Below are 27,556 nucleotides of genomic sequence, written 5' to 3' on the forward strand. Positions count from 1 at the left end.
CTATCATGTGAACATTTCATAACTAACTCCCATAAGACTTCTTTCCTAATAGGCTATTAGAAGAACTGAGCCACTCAAGTTCTCCTCTGACAAAGATCTTTTACAGATCTTTGATTTCTTTCCATTGATACACTTAGAAATGTTTTCTTTTAGACGAATACACTTGTGAAATGGTTTATCACTAAAGAGTACTAATTACTTCACTATCATGAAGTCAAAGGGATAATTTCTAGAAATTCAAGCCTTGAAATATGCAACCTATTAAACAAATATAAAGGAACAAAAATGCAAGGAGAAGAAAATTAGTCAACAGAAACTTTGCCATTCTCTGTCAAGTAATTGGGTGAAACCATGAGCCTATTAGAGACTTTAGAAGAAGACAAAGGGAAAATTAAATTAATTATAATCAGTCGTTTATTTTAACAAGCAAGCTATCACCTTCATTCATTTATGGCCAAATGTAAACTATCAATTCAATGCCATCATTAAGGAACTATTTCTCCCTTAGAGTCTACTTTTTAAAAATATCTGGAATGTGGATTTCATCTGCTTCCCTGCCCTATATGCCAGCTGATCTTGGTAAGACAAAGAGATCATGACTCTGTTAGCATTTTAAGACACCTGAAGCATATTTTTAAGGTGTTCTATATTAGAAGGAGAAAAGTTTGTTTGTCTAGTACAGTGTTACTGAAAATGTGGTCCTGAAGTTAGCAACATCAATATAACCTGAGATGTTTTACAAATACAAATTCATGAGTCCTACTTGAGGAGTCAGAATCTCATGGGGCTGGGGAGAATCCCAAGGATTAATAGGTTTAAAAAATCTTTCCAGGTGTTTCTTATGCATCTAAAGATTAAGACGCCTTGGTCTAGCAGACATTTTACTTTGAGAAAGGATCCTAAACACGTGAATGCTTCTCCACCAGGAAGAAAACAAATGAAGTGAGCTGAGTAAGAGGCAAGGCTCCTGATGGAAGGTAGATGGGCAAACAGGCTAAGGCATCATTATGAAACAGAAGGAGAAAGAAAAACCAGATAAGAGGAACTCTACATAGTTCCTCTAGGTAGGCTCTTATGGACTGATGTGTTGCTAGTTCAATGTATATAATAATGATCTCTTGAGTCATGTTTTCTGATAATGGGCTGTTTGTAACTTCCAGATATTTCAAATGATACAGAGATGCCAAAGGTGTTACTGTTACTAATGCATCAACAGTGTGAAAAATAAAGGGAGTTGTGTCATCCTTTCCATTTTGATTAAGTGTTTACATAAAATGTGTTATATAACATTGTATTGCCAACACACAGCACTGTCATATCTAAATATTAAAGATACACTACTATCTGCTTTATGTATTCATGCAAAGAGAGTGGTAGTGGTAATAACTAAAATATACTTTCATAGCATTGTTTTACTTCACATAAAATGTTTCTTTACACCATATCATTTTGTCCTTAAAATTGAAGCTATTAACTTTGAGGAAAAATATGTTCCCCAAAATGGCTCATTGATTTGCACATAATAGCTAGAAAACTATAGACTCAGAACTTGAATCTATATTTTTAGAATCAGACTTTAGGCTTCTCTCTTTAGACACATGACCCTCGAAATACGGTCCACAGAATCATAGGCATTGATGAGCCCTTTACAGGTAGTCAGTGAGTTAAAAAAAATGCAAAGAATTATTTGTCTTTTTCACTGTATTAATATTTGTATGGAAGTTACAAAAGCAACAGTAGATAAAAGTGCTGGCACCTTAGGACAAATCAAGGCAGTGGCACCAAAGTGTATGCACAGTACTAAAAAGAAAATTCTGGTTTCATTTAAGAATGTCCTGGAAAAAGTAGGAAAATATTAATTTCATAAAATCTTGATTAAATATCTGTATTAGCCCATTTTCATACTGCTATAAAGAACTGCCCAAGACTGGGTAATATATAAAGGAAAGGGGTTGAATTGACCACAGTTCAGCATGGCTGGGGAGGCCTCAGGAAACTTACAATCATGGTGGAAGATGAAAGGGAAGCAAGGCACCTTCTTTCCAAGGCAGCAGGAAGGAGAAGAGCCAACTGAAGGGGGAAGAACCCCTTACAAAGCCATCATATCTTGTTAGAACTCACTATCACAAGAACAGCATGGGGAAAACTGCCCTCATGATTTAATTACCTTTACCTGTTCTCTCCCTTGACACATGGGGATTACAATTCAAGATGAGATTTGGGTGAGGACACAAAGCCTAACCGTATCAATATTTTTCAACATTTTGTGTGTTAAAATGGGAAGTAAACCCACAGCACTTTTGCCAGGTATTGAAGTACAATGGTTGTCTCAAGGAAAAACATTTGTGTGGTATTTTGAGAGGTGAAGTACTTGTTTTGCTTTTTTCATGGAACATTATTTGTGCCTGAAAGTACTACTGACAGATAAGTAATGGTCGTGCAAACTTGGGCACTTGGAAGACGTTGGAAGACGTTGACTTGGAAGGCTCAAAATGATCACCAGTGAGCCCATAACTTCAACAAAAAACCTGACAATATTTGTTGCCAACCAATCATTTTGAGATTTTATGCAAAAATTCAAATTTTAGAAATTTTGTAATTGGAAGCTTCCATAAACTTCACAGCTTCCCAATACTTAGACTTTTCTGATGAGACTGCTGATGAATTCACATATTTTTTATATTACATAATGAAATGTCAGTGAACCAACATTTTCCAATGACCAATGCAAAATCATAAATGTATAAAACATACATTAAAAGTGCCAGATGTAACAGAGTACAAGGAGTCTATTGATATGGTTTCAAATTCCACATTGCTGTTTACTGTTATGAAATTATCACTTGTGAAGTTTCAGTGCAGTATTAAAGAAGAGTATACAAAATTACATAAACGACTATTAAAATATTTTTCCCTTTTCCACATACTTATCTATGAGAGGCAATATTTTATTCATATACTTACTTCTATCAAAGTAGCATATCATAACAGATTGAAGATAGAAATATATATGAGAATCCATCTGTCTTCTATTAGGCTAGACATTTAAAACATTTGCAAAAATGTAAAGCAATGCTACTCTTTGACTAATGTTTTATTTTAGGTTGTTAAATATAGTTCTTTCAAAAGTATTTTTATATTTGTTTTAATTTTTAAAATGGTAAATATTAACACATATACTGCCACACAAAAAAAAGCTCTTTGAGGAATTTCAATAATACTTAGGAGTGTAAAGTGGTACTGAGACCAAAATGTATGAGGACTAGCTATAGTATACCAAGTAGCAGTAAATAGTAGTATTTTACATTTGCATAGTTCTTCCTAACAGGTCTTCTTCTGAAAAAAAAAAATTAAATTTGATTTTCAGAATGTTTTAAGATAACTTATCTCATGACAACCTATTGTTTACAGATACGAATCTTGTGGCACATATAATTTGTTTTAGGTAAAATTTTAATTGTGGACTTTGTCATGTATCTCTGCTGTGAAGGTTAATTCCAGCAGACCTGAAATTGGCCTAAGCTGTTTTGCTAAGTAAGAAATGCACCTGCCCAACACTTACGAACGGCCAAAGTTTAAACGTATTGATTAATAGTGTTGGTTTATAACTATGAGTTTAAGGGAAGTTTTGAAAGTTTGTACTGACTGGTCAGTATAATTTACTGATTACACTGAGTGTGATGGTTTACATTTGGTTTAGGGGAGACACCGCTCCACCAATCCCCCAAGACATCATCAGAGGGCTCTGACATTAGAGCTGATTACATAGCAAGAATATGCCTATGTGAACAACAGAATATAGGAAGTCCCAGCTGAGACTCCATTTTGGGCTTCTTGGCTTCAAGGTGTTCTATGTACAAATAAATGGTTCCTGAGAGAAAGTATGTCTTGGGATGGCTTTTACAGAAGGAGGAGAATTGGCACTGGAATCTAGCCTCTTCAGACCCTGTTGTGAGACAGTCTTTGGCAGTAATGCATAGCCTGGCTTTAATGCCATTGCCGTATTATATCCTTTTCTTCAAATAAACTGAAGATCCATAATCCATGTCATTTTGTTCCTGTGAGTCATCATTAGCAATCAAATGTACTAAAAATAACAATAACCATGTATTATTCTTTAGAATCTGTAAATATATTTGCTTATCAAATGTTCTTTTAAAATATTAGCTATTTGTTAATCCTATTGTTAATGCTATAAGTTGAAGTATATACTCTAAAATATATCAATCAAACTATTTGTGATTAACAGAAAATCCTCTAGTAAATTGTCATAGAGAATATGCATTAACAAATATTTCTGTCTATTAGTTTAGTTTTGACAGCAAGTACAGTAGTTACCTTACTTACTAAGGAGCCTGGAAAGAAGAGTTTCCAGGATGTATTTAGACATTTACTGATGTCATTAAGTACTCAGGCTCTCGCCAAAATTATCTTCCACACTCAGAGTACTGACATTTCATCCTCAGGGTTATTACCTCATAGTGAGATTCAGGGAATGCAGATGTCATATCCACACATAACCCATGTCAAGTAGATAGGGGGTTTGGTTTGGTTTTTGTTATCACTCGTGTCATTTAGCAGCAAGAGTGGCTAGGACCAGAAAAATATGCCATTTTACCTTCCATCATGTAAGGCAGACTTTGCTGTCAAGTAGGATGAGGGAGAGAAATAGCCATGGAAAGCAAATACCCATGAGTGTTACAGCATAGTACACATATGTGAGTCCCTGCATTCACATGTCAGGTGTAAAGAGGGAAAGGCAGAAGAGATGTATAATAGTAAGAAATCCCTCAAATCCAACTACATGGATGACCTTCCTCTCTGTTTAAACAAAATCAGTGATAGATTATTTTCTTGAAATTCTGATATGTGATGCCTGTTTTCCTTAAACACATATATAACTTTTACTCTCTCCAGCTCCAGGTCAAACATGTCCTCTTTGAAATTTTTCTAGACACCAAAGAGAGAGAGTTTCTCCCTCCTATATGACCTTTATTAGCATTGTGTGCAAACCTCTCTTATAGAACTAGTTGTGTTTAAATGATCTGCTTATTTTCTGACTGCCTCAGTAGATTCACATGCTATAGGAATAGAATTATAATTTATTTTATATGCTTAGTGCATTATCAGCTTCCATGTAATGTGTGTGTACTATCACACATAGATTAAATAAGAAACAGATGTTTTAAACCATCTTTTTTTTACAGTGTCTATAAAATGGGATCAAAGAAAATAGGAAAAACTCTTCACTCACACTACTTCGTAATGATCACATAAGCCCACATATCAGGGTATTATATACAAATAGGACCATGTTAGGCTCTTTACTTAAATGAATCTCTATTCATGGAATAAGAAGACTACAATATACTAATGATATGTGCTGTTTCATTAAAAAGGATTGATAATACGTTCACCCCTTTTATGTGTGAGACATATTTGACCTTTGAGTTTAAGTGCTATAGTAAACTATTTATATCTTTTAAAATTATTAACAAAATAATACCAGGCATCTTCAGCAGTAAAAATAGCTTATTCAGCTAAAATAGCCAGCATTAAAATAAAAAGCTATAAATATGCATGCTTTCTAATATAAACCCAAATGTCCCCTATGGTATAATTAAGCCAATCCTTAGAATTTAGAGAGGACTTTTTATCTGTGGATTTCAAAGTGATTCACATGTTATTAATTCCACAAAATTGCCTCTAAGGTGGTAAAGTTATAGATTAGGAAACAGATTTGGAGTTCATTTGCTAAAGGCTATAATGCTAGGAGAGGCTTCAGAGACAGGTTTAAAGGCCAAAGGATATTTTCCTTATCCTATTCTTAGGTCATTAAGTTAGTGCTATCATCATCATATAAAAAGCAGCCATGGGTCCATGGTACAGTGCTGGACACAGAATAAAATATGTTTAATGAACACAGTACATACCCTGGACTAAAATATAAGGTAAAAAATGTAGATGCAGACACATTTCAAAAAACTAAATAAGTCTCGGGATACATTTATTGGCCATAGTAAAATTCTGAAAATATCAAGTAAAGATTCAATTGATGTCTTTTGGTACAACGGCTCCCACTTGGAATACACAGTTGCTCTTTGGTATTTGTGGGGAATTGGTTCCAGGAATCCCCCATGGATACCAAAATTTGAGAATGCTCAAGTTCCTTATACAAAATGGTGGAGGAGGGAAGAGCCACAGTGGCTGATTAGATGTAGCCAGGAAGAAATACTTCCACCAAAAGAGACAAGATCATCAATTAGACTGGCACATTTCAAACAGACCTTTCGGGAAAAGGCACTGAGAATAGATGGATGGAGGATGCAGACCCTGGGCTGAAAGGGGAGAAAGCTGGGCACTCTGTGTGGGGTTGCCAAGTGTCAGAACTCACTCCTGGCCCCAAGCAGCCCCTAGGGAAGAGGTGAATGAAATAGGCATGGAGTGGCCCACTCTCACATGGACGTCTGGGATCCTAGCTGTGGGAGACCCTACAACCCCTAGGGATATTTTAGTTGGCAGAGAGAACTGCCCAAAGAGGTGGCAAAGACAGAACTCCAGTTTGCATGGAGCCCAGAGGGTTTGGCACGGGAATGGTGGCAGTGAAGCATGACCATGGGTGCCCATCCCTTAAGTCTCACCATACTCCTATAGGTGACTTTAGCATTTGTTAGCTGCTGGTCCTGGAGGGAGTAGGACTGTCTTGCCCACAGAATTGAGCCAGTCTGATGTGAATACTCCCCTGTCTGCCAGGCTCTCTGAGGGTCCTTTCCTGGCCACACCTGCTTGCAGTACAGCCTCAGCTGCCCTGACAAAACACTTGCCAGTGGTCACCGCTGTAGCTCTTATGCTGGCAGCCCCGAACTTCCCATTGGAATGCTTTTGCAGGTGGACCCCTGCTGTCCTGCAACTGCTTGCAGCCTTCCTCTGCCAGCACACATTCACTGACAGCCTTCACCCACTGCCCTACCAGTGTACATGTACCCGTGCCCACCCCACTGCTGCACACTTGGCTGTGCCCCAACCCCATGGCCCTATTGGTGTGTACTTGCCTGTGGTCCTCCACAAATGCCTTGCTAGTGTGCACTTGTCTACAGGCCTCCTGCCATCCTGTCAGAGTGCTTTTGCCAGCAGCACCCTTTGGAGTATTGTTGCCAGTAGACTGGGAACACCTCAGTCCCACCAGTGCAGCAGGAGTGCTGAGCTGAGACTTGAGTGCTGAGCTGAGACTTAGGCCCCTGAAAGCAATCAGAAATGAAGCCTAATCAACTAAACTCAAATTATATCATGGTCAAACCCTCAAGGGCATCAGAGAATATAAAAGGAAAAAGCCCTATCCAAAGGATAGGAAATTCAAAGATTAAAGTAACATGAACCCACACAAATAAGGAAGAACCAGTGCAAGAATTGTGGCAACTCTAAAAGTCAGAGTGTCTTCTTACCTCCAAATGATCACACTGGGTCCCCAGAAATGGTTCTCAACCAGAGGGAAATGGCTGAAATGATAGTCATAGAATTCAGAATTTGGATGGCAAGGCAGCTTAATGAGATACAGGGGAAGGTTAAAACCCAATCCAAGGAAACCAGTAAAATGATCCAAGAGTGGAAAGTCATCATAGCCATTTTCAAGAAAGAACCAAGCTGAACTTCGAGAAATGGACAATTCACTAAAGGAATTTCATAATGCAATTGGAGACATTAATAACAGAATAGACCAAGCTGAGGAAAGATGATCAAAGCTTGAAGATTGCTCTTTTGAATCAATGTAGGCAGACAAAAATAAAGAAAAAAGAATTTTAACCTTTTTCCTCTCTGCCCCGAGACTTGCTGGCAGCACTTGTGGCTCTAGTGTTTACCCTGAGATAACTTTGCCATTAAAATATCTTGCTTTTATTACTATTTTCACATCATTCTAGTATATCAACTTTGGAAACAAAAGACATCAGTCTATTTATAGCATTCTGACCTCAGTAGCAGTATTTCCACTTACAGAATATAGTAATTCTCAATTGCTGAAAATGTTGAATCCTAGAAATCACAGCATTCCTATGCATGATATTAACATTGTTCTCCAACAGTTTTTGGCCAAAGATTTATTTGATGAATCTAATTTTTCCAAAATAGATGATTCTGATGTTAGCTCTGTTTAGAAATAACTTCAAGAACAGTTTTAATATTTTATTTTCACATTGAAAATCAGTCAGATTTGCTTTAGCCTTAAAGAACATGTTTATGTAAAATTAAATGAGTGCTCTAGCAATGAGCTGCACTTTTTTTTTTCCAAAAGAGAAAAGGGATAAAATTTATCAAAACCTCTGAAAAATATGGGATTATTTAAAGAGACCAAACTTATGACACATTGGCATTTCTGAAAGAGACGAAGAGAGACCAAACAACTTGAAAAACATATTTGAGGATATTGTCCATGAAAAATTTCCCAGCCTCACTAGAGCTGGTGACGTACAAATTCAGGAAATTCAGAGAACCCCTGCGAGACACTATAAGAGATGCCCGTGTCCAGACACATAGTCATCAGATTCTCCAAGGTCAATGAGAAAGAAAAAATCTTCAAGGGAGCTAGAGAGAAGGGGCAGGTCGGGTACAAAAGGAATCCAATCAGGCTAACAGTGGACCTTTCAGCAGAAACAATATAAGCCAGAAGAGGTTGGGGGCCTATATTCAGCATCCTTAAAGAAAAGAAATTCCAACCAAGAATTTCATATCCAACCAAACTAAGCTTCATAAGTGGAGGAGAAATATAATATTTTTCAGAAAAGCAAATGTAAGGAATTTGTTACCACCAGACCTGCCTTACATGCCAACAAGCATATGAAAAAATGTTCAACATTAGTAATCATTAAAGATAATGCAATTCAAAACCATGGGGCACCATCTCACACTAGTCAGAATAGCTATTATCAGAAAGTCAAAAAACAACAGATGTGGATGAAGTTGCAGAGAAAAGGGAACACTTATATACTGCTGGTGGGAATATAAATTAGTTCAGCTACTTTGGAAAGCAGTGTGTATATTTCTCAAAGAACTTGAAACAGAGCTATCATTTGACCCAGTAATCCCATTACTGGGTATATACCCAAAGGAATATAAATTGTTCTACCAAAAAGACATATGCACCCATATATTCACTGTAGCATTATCTACAATAGCAAAGACACGGAATTAGCCTAGATGCCCATCAATGGTGGACTGAATAAAGAAAATATGGTACATGTACACCATGGAAAACTGTGCAGTCAAAAAAAAGAGAATGAATTTATGTCCTTTGTAGCAACATGGGTGCAGCTGGAGGCCATTATCCTAAGATATTTTACTCAGGAACAGAAAATGAAATACCACATACTCTCACTTATAAGTGGGAGCTAAATATTGAGTACACATGGACACAAATATGGGAGCAATAGACACCAGGGCCTCCCTGAGGGAGGAGGTTGGCAGGGGGGTGAGGGTTGAAAAAGTACCTATCAGGTACTATGCTCACTACCTGGGTGGTGAAATCATTTATACCCCAAATATCAGAGACACACAATTTACCTATATAACAAACCTGCAAATGTACCCCTTGAACAAAAGGAAAAGTTGGAAAAAAAAAAAAAAAGAGAAAGTAGCTTTTCCTGAGACAAGGTCACCAAATTATCTCAATAACACTAATTAGGTAGTTGCTATGAATACACTACTATATTTGATAGATTTAACATTTACTTCTCTTTCTCAAGATGAGCTTCCTTAAATCAAAAATTGTGTTGGTAATATAAGTCAATACAGAAAGCTGTGAAATCTACTATACAATGAAATTTTTCACAGCTGTTGAAAATGATGCTGTATAAATATATATAATGACTTTGAAAGCTTTCCATTATATATACATATAAACTAAGTAAAACATTATAAAACTTAGGAAAATGTATAATATTTACATGTAACCTATGCACAACCTCCTGTATCCTTTAAATCATCTCTAGATTACTTATAAAAAATAACAAAATGTAAATGCTAAGTATATAGTTTTTATACTATATTGTATAAAGAATAATGACAACAATTTTAAAAGTCTGTACATGTCCAGTATATACATATTTTTTCAAGTATTTTTGATCTGCAGTTGATTGAATCCACAGATTTAAAACCCACAGATACAGACAGTAGACTGTATATAGTTATGTATAATGAGAATTATATATGGTGTAGATAAATAGAAAGGGGGGAAGAGAAAAGAAAGGGAGAGAAAGAGGGAGAAAAACAGAGGTGTACTTGGGAATGTGAATACATGCTAAACATATTTAAATTTAAAGCAAGAGTAACATGGACAAATTTGTAGGCACAAGAACACTTCAGCAGACTTAAAGGATAATTGGAGGAAGATGAGATAGATCTGTAAAAATTAAATGTATGGATTAAGATCTCTTTAGGCTTCATAAAATATGCTTTACTAAATTGTTTTATTATCTTTTGAGGAAAACTCATATTATATCCCTGTATGTCCCTAAATATAGTCCAAAACAGAAATAGAATTATCCTTGCACCAGGAGATAAACTGTACTTAACAATAAACGAATCACAAGTACTCCATAATACCTTTTACATTTTGGTTGCCAATGCTTGAGCAGACTAGCAAAATACATTCTTGTCCTCACAACACTCTTGTATACATTCTATACACCAGGGGTTCCCAACCCCTGGGAAGCTGACCATAAGGGTCTGTGGCCTGTTAGGAACTTGGCTGCACAGCAGAAGATGAGTGGCAGGTGAGTTAGCATAACTGCCCGAGCTCTGCCTCCTGTCACAACAGTGGTGGCATTAGATTCTCATAGGACCATGAACCCTATGGTGAACTGTATATGTAAGGGATCTAGGTCGCACACTCCTTATGAGAATCTAACTAATGCCTGATGATCTGAGGTGGAATAGTTTCATCCCAAAAACAACCCTCCATCCATGAAAAGATTGTCCTCCACAAAACCTGTCCCTGGTGCCGAAAAAGTTGGGGACTGCTACTATACACTCTCAGAAAAAAATTACTTAATTGCATGCATAGTCTTGAACTATTTAAAGAGTTTTTCGCCATCTAAAGGTGTTTTTGATGATGCCCTCCTTGGGCAAAACTTTACCTTTGCACTGAAACTTCTTAATAGATAGGCCCCCAGAGACTTTACCCACTAGAGTCTAGTCCTATCCACTTGGCATTTGGAAATGCAGCTAAGAACAAAGTAATAGCTTACTCCTAGAAATCACCCTGGAGCCTCAGGAGAAGCATTCAATCTGCCATAAATCTCCCCAGTACACAGCATACCCAACCATTTCACCCTTTGATCTTAACTAGTAACTTCTAACCTCTCCAAGGAAAATTAAACTTAAAGGAAGAAAGGCCCAACTCTGAAATTCTAGGAAGCCATTCAGCACAATTGTCACAGAATGCAATCCATAACTATGCATTAGGAACTGCCTGTCCCCAAAAGGCTCTGAAAGCACTACTGCCCTCCACAGATAATAACATAATAATTGATGCAATTGTTGCTTTGCCAAATACTCATCCTCAAAGTGCACATAGAAAAATAGGTTTATAATTTTGAAGAACAAAGATATGTCAGAATATGCTACCTCATAGGTAAAGTTTTAAAAAGATACATGATATTCTTTCTACTTATAGAATTTTAGCATTCCTTTGTATTTATGACTTACCAGATGTATTAGTCTTCTAATTTGGTGTAACAAACTTTCACAAACTTAGTGTCTTAAAAAAAAAAACAGCCAACAACAACAACAACAACAACAAAAACGCTCATTTATTAGCTTAGTTTTGTAAGTCAGAAGCCCGGGCACAGTGTGGCTGGGTATTCTGCTTAGGGTATCACAAAGCTGAAACCAAGGTGTCCACTGGCTACATTCTCATCTGGAGCTCAGGGTTCTCTTCTAAGTACATTGAGCTGGTCAGAATTTAGTTTCTTCCTGGCTGTAGGCCAGGAGACACTCTCAGCTCCTAGAGGCCACTCTGAGTTCCTAGTGTTTGCTTTCTCTACTTGCAGTGTAGCTCCCTCCATCATCAAAGCCAGAAGTGGAGAATCATCTCTCTTTGTTCAAATCTCTGAATTACTCTGATTCTGACCTCTAGACCCACGTTTAAAGGACTCATGTGATAAAATCAGGCTCATCTGAAAAATCTCTGTCTCTGTTTCTTTTTTTTTTTTTTTTTTGAGACGGAATCTCACTCTGTCGCCCAGGCTGGAGTGTAGTGGCGTGATCTCGGCTCACTGCAAGCTCAGCCTCCCGGGTTCACGCCATTCTCCTGCCTCAGCCTCCCGAGTAGCTGGGGCTACAGGTGCATGCCACCACGCCCTGCTAATTTTTGTATTTTTAGTAGAGACAGGGTTTCACCATATTGGCCAGGCTGGTCTCGAACTCCTGACCTCAGGTGATCCGCCCACCTCGGCCTCCCAAAATGCTGGGATTATAGGCATGAGCCATTATGGCCGGCCATAATCGCTGTTTCTTAAAGCCAACTGTGACAAATAACACTATCTAATCACAGGAGCAAAATCCATCACATTTCCAGTCTCAGGGATTATACATGTTGTGTACACCAGAAAGCTGAGATATTAGGGAATATTTTAGAGCCTAACACTTAGATTATTTTTTGAACATATTTTATGTGTTTTTAAAAATATATTTGTATAAATTTAAGGGGTACAAGTGCAGTTTTGTTAGATGGGTCTATTGTTTAGTGTTGAAGTCTGGGCTTTTAATGTAACCATCACCCAAATAGTGTACATTGTATCCATTAAGTAATTTCTCATCCCTTGCCTAAAAATCCACTTAGGCATCAGATTGGAGTCTTTTTAACACAGTATCTGAATGAAATTTTGAAATATGATTAAACCATTGATAGTGTTATTTCACAAGCAAATTATAAATGCCACTATTTCATTAAACATGTTTTTCCATTCATTTATTATAAGGAATGCCAGGTGGTTAAGCCTCATTCAGAAGTAAATAATATATTTTGAATGTTTTTCATAGTATGGAATCTATAACTTTTGTATATATACTATGCATCAAATCACAACAGTGTGACTGCAGTATTACCTCACATAAGATAGATATACGAATATTTTTTCTTTACAAGAATTATTTCCCTCATATAAAAATGATTACCTTTCAATGAGGACAGATATTATTCTACAGGTTTTTATAAGAGTAATAGTAACCCAGTCCATGTTAAATGTTCTGCTCTAGGCAAAGGTATTTTCTCTCCATTTGAAAAACTGAACAAAAATAAATGAAGTAGAATTCCTCAAACGATACAAAATGATCATCATCACATTAAAAATATTATGTCAATGTCATTACAAGTTTAAGATTCTACATAACTGTGATCTCTGAACACAGGAAGAAAAAATGATTTGTTAAATTGTTGAACCAGTAAAATTCTGTTGCTTTTCCCAATTTAAATCTGAACAGGAGAGCTATATGGACGTTAGGAAGACTTAGGCCTGTTGTTACTACTATCCAGATGAGGTTCTGACCATCAGTCCAGCACATATTTAAAACTTCCTTTTATTTTTCCTTGAATAGAATGATTTAAGAAATTTTAATAAAGTAGAAAGGGTTTTGAAGGTGAATGTATTCTTTGACTTAAAAAAAATAACAATTGTGATCTATTGAGTGCTGATTTTGTGCTGGGAAATGTGCTTTATCTCATTTAATCTTAACATTCTAAGGCAGTATCTTTAAAATATAAAGTTGTTGGAAAATATATAACTGCTGTACCATTATTCCACATGTTTCTTTTAAGAATAACACCTAATTTTTAAAAGTAATTAAATATATATTGTGTTTGAGTTTCCTCAATTTTTGTATACAATTTTAACAGTTATTTTGTTTGAACCAGAATCAAAATAACATTCACAAGTTGCAATTAGTTGATATGCTCTTAAATCTGTTTACTCTGTAGCCCAACACCTTTTGCTTTCAAATTTTTGTTAAAGAAAATGAATCCTTTTATTCTGCAGAGTTTTCCACAAGATGTATTTGGCTAATTGTACTCACATAGTGTTATTTAATATGTTCCTTTGTCTTCTGTATTTCCTGAAAGCTGGTAGTTAGATTGAGACAGCCTAGATCAGATGCAGGATTTTTGTTTTTTACAAGACCACTTCACAAATGATGATGTGCCTGGCTTCTTTGAACTTACTTGCTTTGAGAAAGCTTTCAGTTTTGATGCAGACACTTGTAGCAGTGGAGGGAGGCTTAGCATGATTGGTTCCACTTTGCTCCACACTCCTTGTGGTAATATCCTTTAAATGCTACTTATCTCTGCACATAGACCAGCTAATTATAGGAAGAATTTAGTTTATAGCTCAGCTTTAAAGAAAAAATGATGACAACACTCCCTTTCCTCAAATTAACCTCTGAGGAAATAAAGTATACACACAAGTAACAGTGTTATGTTAAAGATTTATAGGAATATTGTGACCTGATTTGTGTCATCCAAAGAATGAAGAAGTTTCACAACCTGGACCCTTGCTGGTGTCCTGATGTATGTGGTCATTGGTCGCCTCTTGATCTCAACTCCCTCCTCTTCCTCCTTCTCTTGGTTAACATAAGAAGGAGACTGAAGTTCATACTCACTTAAGATGTTCTTTAGGACATTAGTCTGCCATTTACACAGCCTGCTGGCTTTCCAAATAAAGTCACCTTCCTTGACCCAACACCTTGCCTCACGACTTATTGGCTGTCATGCAGTAAGTGGTACGAGTTTGGACTTGATTACATACTGACTTTAAAGATTTAATATAATGTATCCTACTTCTCTTTTAAATTGGGAGTGTGTAAAAAGTACCATTTTGAGCCCCATGAGTCTCCTTTAGTCAACTGAACTCTGTTTACCTGCCACCATTAGTGTAAGGTCTATATAGATAATCTTCCTTTTATCACCTGTTTTGTTACCCTAAACAATAGTTTATAAAAGAAGCAGGAAACATGCTTAAGTCTCTCCCTTTAGTAGTTTCAAAATAATGACTTGGTTCTTTAGCATCCTTCAAAAGTGACCAAAGAATTTTATTTTTCTCAAATGTCATCCTAAGTTTTAAATGTAAGCACCTTTGTAATACTCCAGTCCACTCCAATCTCTTTTTTATGTGTTGCTTAGCAATTTTCACATGCCTGAAGGGAAAAAGCAACGCACTTCCATTCTCTCTTGGATCTTGGATGTCACATCTTGGCTGCTCTGGTAGTTCTCTCATTATTTTCAAATAGATGCTTCTTTATTAATATTTTCTCTTTGTTCTTAGTAGAAGAGTTGAGCTTATGCAAGCTACACTGTCAGAGCTAGAAGTTGATAATATAAATTTTTTATTTTAATCTATTTTAATATTTAATTGACATATTATAGTTGTACATATTTATGGGGTACAATCTGATATTTTGATACATATTTGTGTTGTATAATGATCCAATCTGGATAGTGTATCCATCACCTCATGCATTTATCATTTGTGATTACAACATTTGAAAGCTTTACTTTTATTTTGTACTATACAATACTTTACTGTTGACCACAATCATTCTGCCATACAATAAACAACATAACTTATTCCACATATCTGATTGCTACTTTGTGCCTATTGGCCAACCTTTCCCCATCCTCCTCACCCTTTTCCCCTCCTCAGGGCTGGTAACCACTGTTCTATTCTTTGCTTTTGTGATATCAATTCTTTTTTTTATTTTTTAAAACATGTCACATATGAGTGAGAACATGCAGTATGTGTCTTTCCGTGTCTGGCTTATTTTGCTTAACATGATATCCTTCAGATTCATTCATGCTGTCTCCCATGACAGGATTTCATTGTTTTTTATGGCTGAATAGTGTTCTATTGTCTATATATCCCACATTTTCTTTATTCATCTATTGTTGGACAATTAGTTTGCTTCCATATCTTGGCTATTTGTAAGTAGTGTTGCAATAAACATGGGAGTAGTGATATATCTTCAATATACTGATTTCATTTCCTTTGAATACATGCCTGGTAGCGGGATTGCTGGATCATATGGTAGGTTTTATTTTTAATATTTTCAGGAACCTCCATACTGTTTTCCATAATAGCTGTATGAACTTAAAATCCCACCAGCAGTGTGTAACTTTTCCCTTTTTAACACTTATCCTTATCGACACTTGTTTTCTTTCATCTTTTTGATAGTAGTAAGCATTCTAACTGGAAAAAGGGAGTATCTCACTGTGGTCTTGATTACTGACATTAACATTTTTTTCATATACTTGTGGGCCATTTGTCTTCTTTTGAGAAGTCTTTATTAAGGTTCTTTGCCCATTTTATAATTGGGTTATTTGGGTTTTTTTTTTTTTTTTTTTTTTTTTTTTGAGTCCGTGTCTTATTCTGTAGCTTGGCTAGTTTTCAGAAAAGTAGTTTGCAAATATTTTCTGCCATTCTGTAGGTTGTCTCTTTATTCTCCTGTTTCCTTGGATGTGCAGAAACTTTTCAGTTTGATGTGCAGAAACTTTTCAGTTTGATGTAATCCTATTTGTCTATTTTTCTTTTGCTGCCTGTGCTTTTGGGGTCATATCCAAAAAATAATTGTGCAGATTAATGTCATGGAGCATTCCCCTATGTTTTCTTCAAGTAGTTTTATAGTTTCAGGGTTTACATTTATGTTGAACCCATTTTGAGTTGATTTTTGTAGATGAAGTGAAATAAGGTTCAAATATCACTACTCTGCATGTGGACATACAATTTTCCCAGTCCCATTTATTGAAAAGACTCTTTTTGCCAATGTATGTTTTTGACACCTTTGTTGAAAATCAGTTGGCTATAGGTACATGAATTTATTTTGGGGTCTCTTTCTGTTCCATTGGTCTATATGCCTGTTGTTATGCCAGTACCATGCTGTTTTGGTTCCTATAGCTTTGTAGTATATCTTATAGTCAGGTAACGCAATGCTTCCAGCTTTGTTCTTTTTGCTCAGGATCGTCTCAGCTATTTGGGTCCTTTGTGTTTCCATATGAATTTTTGTGCTTTTTTCTATTTCTGTGAAGGATATCATTGCTATTTTGATAGGGTATGCACCAAATATGTAGATTGCTTTGGGTAGTATGGAGATTTTAACAATGCTTATTTTTATAATTCCTGAACATGGGTTATCATTCCATTTAGTTGCATCCTCTTCTATTTCTTTCATAAAATTTTTCTAATTTTCAGTGTAGAAATCTTTCACTTCCTTGCTTAAGTTTATTCCTAGATATCTTATTTTTGTAGCTATTGTAAATGGGGCTGTTTTATTGATTTCTTTTATAGATAGTTTACTATTAGCATATAGAAACACTACTGATGCTAATATAGTTTTAAATAAAACTTTGCTGAAGTGTTGTAAATGAACCCAAAATGTTATTTCTCAAAATAAATTATTGGAGTGAGAGCATAAGAGGTAAATATATGAAAGACAGGAGTTGGTACCCAGATTTAAAAGATGAATATTTACATACTAAGTCTGCCCCTACCCTCCATCCCCTACTTAGAATGCTTCCTAGCATGGCTGTGAATTCTAGTAAGGATATGGCTGAGGTTTGAAGGAAGATCTATATTCACAGGGGCTCAGAAAGCTCTGCTTTGTGTCTCTCTTTGAAACAGAAGGCATTTTTCCACTAGAGAAATAGGGAGAATAGTGTTAAGGTCCTGAGGAGGTAGTAGCAGGGAACCAGCCATCAAGGTGGAGACACCTTTAACAGATGGAGTGGAATAATGGATTTTGGGAGGAGTACAGATGTTCATTAGTATTCTAAGATAATGAGAAGTTGGAAAAGACTATAAAAAACAAATTCTATTGAAATCTAGACTAAAATGTATATTAAATGATTTAAACAAAAATTTATTTAGGTTATCATCTTTAAATGGACTCAAAAGTAAGTTCAGCTAATACTTAAAAATATTAAATTGCCATCACATATTAGAACAGAATTGTGTAAATCAAGCATTGAGTCCTCTAAACCCCTGTAGGCATGAGTTATTTTTCCCCCTGCTGGTATCCACAGCTTGATTGTGGAGCCATTTGAGGAAAATAATTTCAGGGCTTGTTGATTTTTCTCATAAATATTTCTTGATTCTTTGAAATTCAAATAATTATCTTTTGAGGTGCCTATCATTTGTTTTCATTCTTGTCAGTTTCTTTCTTTTTTTTTTTTTTTCAATTTTTAACTGATCTCATTCTGTCAGTGTTTCAGGGTATGGTTCAAGCAATTCTTCACAAACACCTTCCTGGAATAAAGTACTATGTTTTAGGTTCTAGCCATGTAGTTATGACATTGCTTCTTACTGTTGCAAAGTACTCATTGGTATGCAATGGCTAGTTTTTGCCTATCTACTCTTCTGGCTATGGACAACCATATTATCACATTGCCTCCAACTTCTATCAATTTCAAGACCCCCACAAATAAGAACTCAGTGGAGGTCATCATGCCTGTTCTTATTAGAGTAGAATTGCTGCATTTTAGAGAACTAATGTACTTAGATTATTAGGTCATATGGCACCAGTCTGTGCTCTCACCAGTAATGTATGGAACATACTAAATGCCCTATCTCTATCAATACCCAGAATTATCCAACTTTCTTATTTTTTGCAATCATTGCAATTTGGTTTTATAATCTAATTGCACTGTATTCACATTGTCAGATACTGATCTTTGAAGGGATGGACTGGGATAGACTTGTGAGGAATATTTGAGTCTGGAAAATGTTTATAAGTCATCAGTTCATTAGTAAATGTAACCAATTTTTTATAGCTACTGTTTCTCAGCGGCCCCATAGCTGCAGGGGTCTAAAAATCATGATACTCAGATAAGGAGGACACCCTGAAGATAACAGAGCAAAAAATAAAATGTCAGAGTTGCAGGCAGTGGGTTTCAGTATATGGGAGAAAGCTGCTTGTGTTTCCACCCCACTCCACCCTGCCTCAAAAAACACTAGAAGAAAAACCATTTTACCTGCAGCTCATTAATGTAAGAGATCCTAAAGACATTCATGTCACATATATAAGCCATCTTGGAGCTTCATTGAACAATTTCAGGAGAAGATTTCTGGGAAAATATTGCACATCCAGCTAATAAAATACATAGGGGCTCAGTAGGGCCAAATTTAGGATATTATTGTAGATAATTCATTTGTCCTTGTAGGAGGATCAATCTAACATATAAATTGATGGTATTTTGAGCACTAATTATGTCCCAGGTACTTTGCTAGGTGTGTTCATATGAAGAATCTCTTTGGGCCCTATAACAGACTTTTAAATCAAATTTTCTTAACCTTGGAAGTAGCTAACATTTTAGGCCAGATAATTCTTTGTTTGGGGTTGAGGGAGCTGTCCTGTGCACTGTAGGATATTTAGTAATGATCCTGTTTTCTACCCATTAAATGCCAGTAGCACTTCCCCAAGTTGTGACAACCAAGTGTCTCCAGACATTCTTAACTGTCCCCTAGATGAGGGAATTGCAGTAAAGAATCACTTATTTAATTAAGGTAAGGATCATCATCCCTACTCACGAAGTGAGGACACTGAAGTTCACAAACCTTGAGTAACTTGGTTATATAGAAAGGAAATGTAGAAGATGAGATTTAAACCTAAGTCATCCTTGCTTAAAGACCCTTAATATTTTCCTTATTCTATACTGCCACCAACAGCAATTATATTATCATATATTTAATATCATATCATATCAAATATATTATATTATAGTTCAGTAGTTTTCAACCATTTTTTCAAATCCTGTACACAAGAAAGATATAAAACAACAACAATATCCCCACAACGGGCAATTGCAATGTTCCCTTCACACTACCATCCAATCCCCTAGGTAATTACCATGGTGTGAATGAGTTTTCAATGATTATACACACTAGTTCACTTAATATTCACTGTATGATACAGTTTGGATATTTGGCCCTTCCAAATCTCATGCTGAAATTTGACCCCCAATGTTGGAGGTGGGGCTTGGTGTCATGGGGGCAGATCCCTCATGAATGACTTGGTGCCATTCTTGCAAGATTGAGTTTTTGCTCTTAGCTCCCATGAGATCTGACTGTTAAAAAGAGTCTGGAACCTTCTTCCTCTCTGTCTTCCTTCCTTCCTCTCTCACCATGTGATGCCTGCTCTCCCACTTCTGCCTAAAAGCAGCCTGAAGCCCTCCTCACAAGCAGATGCCTGTGCCATGCTTCTTGTCCAGCCTGCAGAACCATAAACCAAATAAACATCTTTTTTAAATAAATTACCCAACCTCAGGTATTCCTTTATAACAACACAAATGTACTGAGACACCATTTAAGATAGTGAAGTCAATCGTTGTTTTCTTCATTTTATAAAGAGAAAAAGGGGATCTAATTATACTTGAGATTTTGACAGAGACATATTAACAAGCCAGGTCTTCAGAATCTTGAAACCTTATTCTTCCAACTACTACTGGCTAGGTGATTAAAAGTAACCATCGTATTTGGTATTAAGAATATACAAGAAAAACAAGATTTTTACTTTTCAAACAATTATGTTAACTTTATTTTACCATAACCCTAAAATAGTCAACCTCATACACATGCCAAAAGTTAATAGTATCTGGGAAGCCTACCAAATGTTACTCGACAAGAAAAACAAACAAAAGCAATGTAAAGCAAATTGTTATAATGTAGGTCTGTTTCTTTATATTTAGTATGTCTGCCCTAATTTCTTTTTAGTCCTAGGGCACAATTACCACTGTTTCTTTCCAGAACAACATTATTTATGGGTTGAACTCCCATCAAGAGGGTCTCCTTTCTCTGTCAGCGAAGGCTTAATGAAATAGCCTTTCACCTTTTGTGACAGGCCTTTAAATTCTCTCTGTACAAATGGAAATGTTGTAGGTCATTTTCTTCTAATTGCTTCTGGACAAGGATTGACAAGCCACCACACATTTTAACTTGATTGGCAGATTTTTTTTTTCAGAAGTAGTCCAAGACTGAACCAGCAATTTCAGAATAAGATTTAGATGTCTTGTCAGAGCTTGGTGGCAAACATTCGCTTTATTCTGAGTTCCCAAAGAATTCTTTTTAAAAGAAAGAGAAGCACATTGCAATTATGTAACAGCAGTGATGATGCTTTTAATTGACTATCCTACGAAATAACTTTGGTAAGTTCCTTGTAGTTGTCATTTAGTGTCTCCTACATAATCCTAAAGTAAGAAGCACGTGCAGGAAAAATACTTTTGAGATGAGATTCTTTTATAATTATGTTTTTAAAATATTAAGATTACCAGGCATGGTGGCTCATGCCTGTAATCCCATCACTTTGGGAGGCCAAGGTGGGAGGACTGTCGGAGGCCAGGAGTTCAAGACCAGCTCTGGCAACATAATGAGATCCTGTCTCTACAAATAATAATAAAAAAAAAATTAGCTGAGTGTGGTGGCACGTGCCTTTGGTCCCACCTACTTGGGAGGCTGAGGCAAGAGAATTACTTGAGCCCAGGTGGTCAAAGCTGCAGTGAGCTGTGATCACACCACTGTACCTCCTTCAGCAGGGGCAACAGAGTGAAATCCTGTCCAAAAAGTGAAATAAAATAAAATATTAAGATTAAAATTGTTAATATTAGAAAAATTTTTAAATATTTATATATATTGAATTGTTGTGATATGCTATAGAAAATGCCTAAATGTAATAAGTAAATACATAATGCTTTTTCTGACAGAAATGCTTCTGTTTTTTCATCTTAGTGCTATTTCTCAGCATTTCATCTGACATAGAAATTACCAAGAGTGTTCCTGCTAATTGAACTTACTGCAATCTCTACTTTCACTTTAGATTAGATCTTCTAAGGCATATTCTGAAAGTAATATAATTAAATATTTATGTATTTTTTGAAAAGAAGGTCAAAATCCTTGGACTCTCATATCACTTGTTAGGTCAAAGTTTTTAAGATAAGATAAAGAACAGATGGAAATAATCATGTCTTTAAATAAGCAGTACTCAACCTCTCCCATTTCAGGGGACTCATTTAAACTCTTAAAAATTCTGGAGGATCTCAAAAGGCTTCTGTTTAAGTAAATTGGGCTATCAATACTTACTACATTAGATATGAAAACTGAAAAGAATGTAAAATATATATTTGTTACTAAACCCATTACCTGTTGATGTAACTAATATAGTAATAATAACATGATAATTTTATTTAAAAAATAAATTTTCCATAATAAAAACTAGTTAGAAGTGTGACATCATTTTCATACTTTTGCAAATCTTTTAAACATCTAGCTTAGTAGAAGGCAGTTGATTACTCATATGTATATCTATGTCTGTTGCAATGTCATATGTCATAGAATCTCTGGAAACTCAACTGTAACATTTGTGAGAGAATAAGAATGAAAATAGACAAATGATGACTCATAATTATGATGAAAATAGTTTTGCCTGCAGACTCCCTGGGAAGGTTTCAAGCATGTCCTGTAGGAGGATAAAAAATATCTTATTTTTAGGACTGATGCTTTAGATTGAAATTTATGATCCATAGAAGGTCAATATGTTTAATTCTTTTCATTTGAAACTACTAAACGATTCCTTTTGAGAGTAACATCCAAATTATAGATGTGGTTTTGGTTTAAGATCAAATTTCATTACTTTTTTATTCAATAGTTCTATTTCACCTTCTTTAAAAAGGTTTGTTGTATATTTTGGTCCTGCCACTGCCAAGAGCATTGGGATGGTATATGTAGGGTGGAGAAAATTTTGTTTTGATAAATAACTAAAGGTTGCTGAATCACAAAATAAATCCAATTCCATAAAAGATCAAAAAAGAAAAATCACCAGTATCTATGTTGTGTTTTAAAGAAATAGTCTTTTCATCTATTCATCTGTTAAGAACAGTAGCATGCTGAAAGATGACCTCGAAGGCCAGGTGGAATGAAGCTAAAAATGCTGGACTGCCATTTGCGTATTGGTGGAAGGATTCCATTAATTTGTTAAAGTTTTATATAGGTGGCAGCCATGTAATTGGTAATTTCTTTCATAGAATATTTTTTGTCATATGCTCTTATTCCAACATTCCTGGGAATATCTGAAATCAAGACAGTTACACTTACTACAGATTCTTGGAATCTAAGTTAATATAACAGTAATTTTAATTATTGGTCTATAAAGTTTGCACATATTTTCACCCTTAAATAGCAAGAACCCTGACCTTGTGCTTACCTTACCTATATTATGGCAGCTTTGCATTTGTACATGTTCTTGCAAGTTTACAGCTAAAGTTTATGTCAGAATCACCTAAAGATCATCTTTAAATGCAGCTGCTTGAATTCTTTCCTTAACTATTGAGTTAGAGGTTTTTTTTTTTTTTCTTTCAAACTGTTAAAATAACTTAAAGGGTATAATTGGATTGTTTGCAACTCAATGGATAAATGCTTGAGAGGACGATACCCCATTCTTCACAATGTGCTTATTTTACACTGCATGCCTGTAGGTCAAAACATCTCATATACTTCATAAATATATTCACCTACAATGCACCACAAAAGTTAAAAATAAAAAAATTAAAATCCTCAAAACTCTGAGTAAGATAAGATTCTCTAATGTTTGTATTGTTGACTACGTCCTCATTTATTTTATATCTACTTTTCTGTAACCCATATGTTAGGCATTATAGGCCTCCTCAGTGGTGTGATGACACTCTTTATTGTCTCTGAACCCCTCTGCTCAGGAACTCCCAAACACTCATCACCATCTCTAGGGGAAAGGACTTTAAACATACTTCTTACCAGATAGGATGTCACTTCCTATTTCTTCAGGAAGTTGTTTTTTTCTAACCAACCCCATTCTCTGCCTTATGGAAATATCTCCATTTCCAGGGTATATGTGCTGTTTACCATATTCTGGTATCACATGGATCATCTTTAAGGAATCTGAAAAACATATTTTCTATGCACTCGAAAGGGAAGGGAGATATATTTTAATGTAGCTAATGTGAGAATCCTCTCTAGGGGAACCCAACCTGTAATCAAAAGATGCTCCAGTTTGTCAAAACTTGTAATTGGATGTGATGTGGAGGGGTGAGTTAGAATGCAGTTCTGTGAATGGAATATTAAGGCTGCTGTCAATATTCTCCTGGGAAACAAATACAATTCAGTAAATCTTGTATCGGGCATTAAAAATTTTATTGGACAGATCTGTTTGTTTTAATTTGGGAGATGGAAATTAACAAATGATAGGTATTATCTATTAGTGGCTGAGGTCAAACACATAAGTTGTCTGTGTATTTAGGATCTGGACAGTGAGGTGATAGGAAAGACCTAAGATATTCAGCTTTACAAAAACATAGTTATAAGAACATAGTTCAAAATCCTTGAGACTATTCCATGATGATTATAGTATACATATAAAGTTGAATTCTATGGTTCTGAATAGCCTCCTCCTACTAAGTACAAAAAGTAGTATGACCTGGCTAAGTTACACTTGGAATCAGCTGCCAGATATAAAAGCGAAACTTACAAGACCACCATTGGTGTTCTTCCATGCAACGTGGCAATGTAGACATTGAAGTGTGTGTGAAAAATACTTCTGTCGTTAGAAAAGAGAATATTCCTTTTGATCTACTTCCTTCATTTTTTTTTTTAATTTTTTACTTGTTTATTTGAGCTAGTGGGTAGATAATAATTATGCACATTATTTCTTAACCTTGTAACCCTGCATTTTCAGTATTACCATTCATATTTTACAAATAAAACTGAGACCCACGAATGTTTAATTTTACTTTGCCAATAAGTGATTGTCTTGGTATTAAAACACTCTTTACCATGCACCCCTTCCAATCTCAACTTCAACAGAACCCTGGCCTCTGTTTTCCATTTATATGAATTAGATATCTGAAAAACATTTCACCATATAAATTAGATAAGACCAATTTACTGATTACCTGAGCTTTGTAGTAGCAAGCGAGAGCATTTGGTTTTTAGCACTTGCACCAAATTTACCTTGATTCATAAAGGTACCTTTAAAATTGTTTGAATATTAAGTTGCATTTAGCAAAAATAAGAATGCAAAAAAATGGCAATTGAACATTTGATTTCACTTGGGTATTTTGTGATATTTCAAATGTTTTTATAATTTTAGTGTAGCTATGCTTCATGGGGAATTTCTTCGTTTTAGTTTGCTTTTTCAGTATAAGTCAATGTTAATTTTACATACAGAGACATACTATTGTTCTAGAAAAAAAATCTTGTAAGAATAATTACCTTGCCCTGTTGACAAATTGTTTAGCCTAAATAACAGTGCCATCTGCTGAAAACAACTAGTGAGTAACAGAAAAGTTTTCAAAGAGCTCAGTACGGTTTGGTTGGATAGCAGCTGCTGATGATTAAAAAAAAAAAAGCAGAGGAGGTGAAGTTAAACAAAGGCTAAACCTAGAGAGAAAGAAAACTTCAGGGTACAGGAAAATGAGAACATTGATGAGGAACTTTATAAGACAAAAGGCCTTGGTATGTTAGAAAACAGCATCACTTCAGGTATCTTGAAAATTTTAAGATACTCTGATTGAAATAAGAACTATCATGCAAATAAAACATTCTGGTTAATTGAAGGAGATTTGAGGAAAGAGTATGATTTAATTACAGATAAATAGGCTAATGAGAATAGGTTGTTATAATTCTTAAGCCTCCTCAAAAATGTTCTGATGAAGGACTGGGTATACGTGGTATTGCTAAAACACCAAGATTAAGAAAAACATTATTTCTCAACAATGGTTAAGTTCTACTGATGTGTCTGCACTTTGTTAAATGCATATCAGACAGGAAAATCTATTTTCAAAGGAATATCTCTAAAATAAGCTTCTTGCGTTGTTCCTTCCCATGATATTTTAAATTTCTAGTAGTTTCTTTTCTTCATTGTTTTAATGTATTTTCCTACAAAAGTTTTAGGTTTTCTTACATGGCATTATGTAACCTAAATGTACCAACATGGCACATGTATACATATGTAATGAACCTGCACGTTGTGCACATGTACCCTAGAACTTAAAGTATAATAATAAAAAAAAAACTGAAAATTTAGAGAAATTTTTCTGATTTCTACATTCTTTTGCCTATTTTTTTAAAATTTTTCTCAGTTTATTTGCTTTAAGTTTGTCTGTTGTATACAGGATATTATTGAATTTAACATTGTTGGCCAATGTGAAAACACATACATATTTAACAGATGAATTCAGTTCATTTACACTTATTGATCTCTCTCTCTGCAATATCTTTTGGAATTTAGGAAGCTTTGGATTTTTGTAATAATTATTACCTTTATATTAATACCTTTCCATAGTCTCCTTAGTCCCTTCTTTGTGTTAATTTACTGATTCCCAACTATGTTAATTAGTTTTAGCTGCTTCCTCATCTCCTCCATTTCTCTTAGTATCTGATATCAAATAAATTAGTTTTTCTTTTAACACATAAACAACCTGCAAATTTATTCTATTTTTCATGTACTCTCCCCATTCTCTTTTCCATTTTTCATACTTGAGCTCATCTGTATTTTCAGAACATACAGTCACTACATATTTTATTGACATCCTTATAACTACCCTATGATTTTAGGTATAGATAATACTTGATTCACTACCACTCTTTAAGTCAATATCTCTCTAGTCATTTGGGGTATATAAAGTTTATTCTCTGGTATGCTATTATATAAAGTCCCATGGTAAAAAATATTTGCTGAGTAACTGCATGTTCAAAATATTGCCTCTGAACTTAACATTTAAATTATTGGTCGAATGTAGAATTTTTAGCTCACCTTTTCTTTATCAAAGTATAATAATACTAGGTATCTCCATTGCTTTCTTGTATGATGTATTACTGTTGGAAAAACCTGATAACAGTCTATCTTTCCTCTGAATTTTCAAAGTTATGTGGTTGAAATTTTGTCTGAAATTCCTTTTTAAAATTTTTTCTTATAATCCAATAGGTTTATTTACTAAAATATATCTCAGTGTTGATAGCTTTGGTTGTTTTTTGTTTGTTTGTTTTTGGGTTTTCTTCCAAGTATGTGGTGTGTACTAGAGTTTTGGTGTTTTTAAAAAATATTTCAGAAAACACTTCTTGCATAATGGATTAAAATTTTTGTTTTCTTTAATTGCTTTACTTGGGGAGCAAGGGGGCATACACATGTGTTGGCTCACCATCACATATCCTCCATTTCTGCCATTTTATCTCTCAATCCTTCTTTGTCCTTTCATTTCCTTGTGATAAAAAGTCCTTTATTTTTATTTACTATTTTCCACAAGGCAACATTCTTTGTGTTCATTTGCTCTTCATTCTAGTTTAGTTTGTATATATAAAATATTTTTCCTTTATGATTCTTTCTGGAGTCTTACTGCTTCTTTTGTCAAATATTCTTTTTCTCCAGTCTCCTCAATACTGAGTTATTCTGATTCTAATTCATGTTGTTCTTTCACAGCTATTATCATTATCTTAATTACTTTTAGAGTGAAATATAAGTTAATTTTTAAAAATCTAGTTTATGGCCATGTATTTTTTTCCTTTTC

This window comes from Mandrillus leucophaeus, unplaced genomic scaffold (genome assembly GCF_000951045.1).
Source record: "Mandrillus leucophaeus isolate KB7577 unplaced genomic scaffold, Mleu.le_1.0 Scaffold937, whole genome shotgun sequence".
NCBI lineage: Eukaryota > Metazoa > Chordata > Mammalia > Primates > Cercopithecidae > Mandrillus > Mandrillus leucophaeus.